Below are 3,579 nucleotides of genomic sequence, written 5' to 3' on the forward strand. Positions count from 1 at the left end.
GGACCGGCTGGGCCCATGGACCCCAGCCGGGGGCCCAAGGCCCAGAGGCGCAAGGGTAGCCCTCCCCGGACCCTCCGGACCCCGTCCCAGTCCCCCTGCCACGCGGCAGGACCCAGGACGGAGCCCCGGCCAGAGCTCCTGAACCCAGCCAGGCGCCCTGGGCAAAACAGAACCCCCGCCGTCCCGGGCAGTGCGGCAGGCCGGGGGGGGGGACGGGGACCCCAAGCCCGGGCCCTCCTGGACCCCATCCAGAGCATCCTGCCATGCGGCAGGACCAGGGACGGACCCGGGGCTGGGGCGGCATCCTGGCCCGTCCAGCTGCCGGCTGAGGACCACTAGGCTGAGAGGGGTCCCAGCGTACCTTGTCCCTAGTAATCCGGAGGAAGGCTACCCCTCTTTCTGGGAACAAGTGCGCACCGCGAGGCTCAGGGGACACTGGGCGCAAACGTGCCTGACCTCCTGGAGCCCTGGCTGGGATCCGAGAGGCGAATGGCACCTCATCAGGACTTCCAGGGAAGTCCGGCCATCTAGTCGCCCCATAGGAAAGCGTTGCGGGCGACCAGATGACCGGGACTGAAAGGACTCCCTGCTTCCCACCGAGCCTTCGCGGTAGGGCTTCTGCCTGCCCACGCCGGGCAGGGCTCTGGGACCCCGACTGGCCCTCAGGCACATTGAGGACCACTGGAGCTCTCAGGTCTGGACGCCAGGGGGCGAATGCCTGGGACGCATGGAGCCCGTCCTGGGCACTTTTCCATGCCGTCGGCCTGAAGCCCCGACACCCAGGGGAGGAACACCGTGAAACCCATGGAGCCCAACCCGGGCACTCTGACATGCCGTCAGCCTGGATGGAGCCTCGGACGCCCGGGGGACGAATGCCCAAGAGCCATGGAGCACGTCCTGGGCACTTTTCCATGCCGTCGGCCTGGAGCCCCGACACCCAGGGGAGGAACACCGTGAAAACACTGGAGCCCGACCCGGGCACTCTGACATGCCGTCAGCCTGGATGGAGCCCCGGATGCCCGGGGGACGAATGCCCAAGAGCCATGGAGCCCGTCCTGGGCACTTTTCCATGCCATCGGCCTGGAGCCCCGACACCCAGGCGAGGAACACCGTGAAAACCATGGAGCCCGACCCGGGCACTCTGACATGCCGTCAGCCTGGATGGAGCCCCGGACGCCCGGGGGATGAATGCCCAAGAGCCATGGAGCCCGTCCTGGGCACTTTTCCATGCCGTCGGCCTGGAGCCCCGACACCCAGGGGAGTGTGGTATATAAATAAATAATACCGGATCTATTTTTGAATGAATGAATGAATAACAGATAGCTCAATAAATAAGAGTCAAGATTCGAGGTAGTAGGAGTTTTGCAGGTTTTAATACAGCATAAGGACAGGAACAGGACAACCTGCATAGGAATAGGATGACAGGGCCCAGCAGCTGCTGGGGCTGGGTCTGGAATGAGCGCGCTGACTTTTAATAACAATGCATGAGCATATATACATGACGCAAACACATAGCATTACATTGCAGTAGGCGTAGCAGTGGGTGGAACAGAAGGCGTGACGCGTAGCAGTCGCGAAAGATAAGAGTAAAAAGAAGGTGTAACTCAGACATGTGATGCAAACGTAACAGAATATGTCATGAATGGGCGGGAACCATGGAGGGGGCTACCTAAGGAGCCGGGACCTCTAACCTGGTGGTGCGCGCAAACTGGTAATGACGTGTTACGAGGAGAAGCTGGGGGCTATGAACTCTGTGCTAGGAGCAGAGACTGAAGTCTGGAGGGTCGGAGCGACATGTACCTAAACAGTATCTAGTATCTGATGTTTAGAGAACATGTTGATATAAACTAGAAGTCAGGAGAGGAAAGGCTAACTTGATTCTAAGACTGGACCATGCATTATTCTACATGTAGTGCGTGATGAAGAATATTAAATGACCATTAAATGCAGTATTTCTCTAACGTGGAGACGTGAAGGCTAGACAATGACGGAAACTATTGATGCAGTTCAGTAGCTTAGGAATGCAGAGAAGGAGGACTAAACTGATAGCTGGAATCACAACATAGTCTTGGCAGACTCAGAGGCAGAGCCAAGCTGCACCGGGCACTGCGAGGCAGGAAGTAAGTGAAAGGTCGAGGATACAGGTGGGGGCTGGATCGCTCCTCAGCGAGGGTTCAGGAGACAGGAGCTGAATCTGATGTCCAGGCCCTTCTGAGGCCTAGAAACGGGGACTTTATAATAGAATAACGTGCACACTGAGAAACGTGGCAACGTAGCTTTACATAGGCCTGATATTCGTAGTATTCACGAGGACTGGAAACTGGCATACTAGAGGAGGACACAACTATAATTGCGTCATTAATCGGACATGGGGAATGCATATGCATATTTATCATGCACACATAACATATGATGGATGACACGTAGGGACACAGAACATGACAAAATGTACTTTTCCACATTCCCTCCTTGTCACTACGTTTCCATCAGGAAACATTAATATTCATGATACCATCTATCATTTCATACAGTACCATTTGTTCATCTCGAATTGTCTTGGAACGAGATTTAGAACGGGGCTTGGGACTAGGAATACAAGAGGTAGCACACATGCCGCAAATCGCAGGGCCACATTGTATACAGAGGCAGCAGCTGAATATGATCGCTACTGCGATACCTAGAAAGGACAGGACTTTCCATCCCCAGGCGGAAATTATATTCCAGAACCAACCGGACCATGTCCAGGTGCCTGGATCTTGGTGTAATAGATGGGCTATTTTATGGAGTCTGGTTATAGCTGAATAAACAGACGGCGCGTTATTTGGAATGAAAATGCAACAACTGGATCCGATGACTCTACAGGCCCCGCCCCTATCGGCCAGTATGACGTCAAGGACGAGACGATTCTGGAGCACAACAATTCTCATAAAGGATTGCTCTTCGGTTAAGTTACCTAGAGCGGAGGCAGTCTCATCTACTACAGCTTCAAGGGTTCTTGTTAACCTACGGATTAGCTTACTGTTTACAACTGTACCTAAATAAGGGAAAACACCTTTATCAATATCAATGAATTGCTCTGCAGCAGTTTCAGTATAGTCGACAATCGGGAGGTTTCTCTTGTGTCTAGTATGTACTAGGAAGGAATTCCTATGGTAGTCAGGTGGGGCTAGGAAAACAGGTGGCAGTAGGAAGGCAATGTAACAGGTTCCCTCCCAATCGAGGGGCAGATGAACATATGCGGTCTGACCACAAATAAAATATGAATGACGTGAAGCTTTAAAAATAGATTTCCCACTGTCACTATACTGGATAATAGTAGTACAATCACTATGTCCTACGTGTACAGAACCATAATTACGAACACATAATTCGCCTTTGACTGGTAATACTGAAATAGCAGGTAAGTCTGGAGTAGTATCAGACTGAACATTCAGGACCATGAAATTCGACGAATAATTACCTAAATTATACACTTCATTTTCTAGATCTAAACCTGTTCTGTGGGGGAAACCTTGCTTGTCTGGGAAACATGTGCTGTTAAGAAAAGACATATCTGTTAAGGAGGACGTTAACGTGGAC

The sequence above is a fragment of the Lissotriton helveticus genome, chromosome 5_1, assembly GCF_964261635.1.
Source record: "Lissotriton helveticus chromosome 5_1, aLisHel1.1, whole genome shotgun sequence".
Classification (NCBI taxonomy): Eukaryota; Metazoa; Chordata; class Amphibia; order Caudata; family Salamandridae; genus Lissotriton; species Lissotriton helveticus.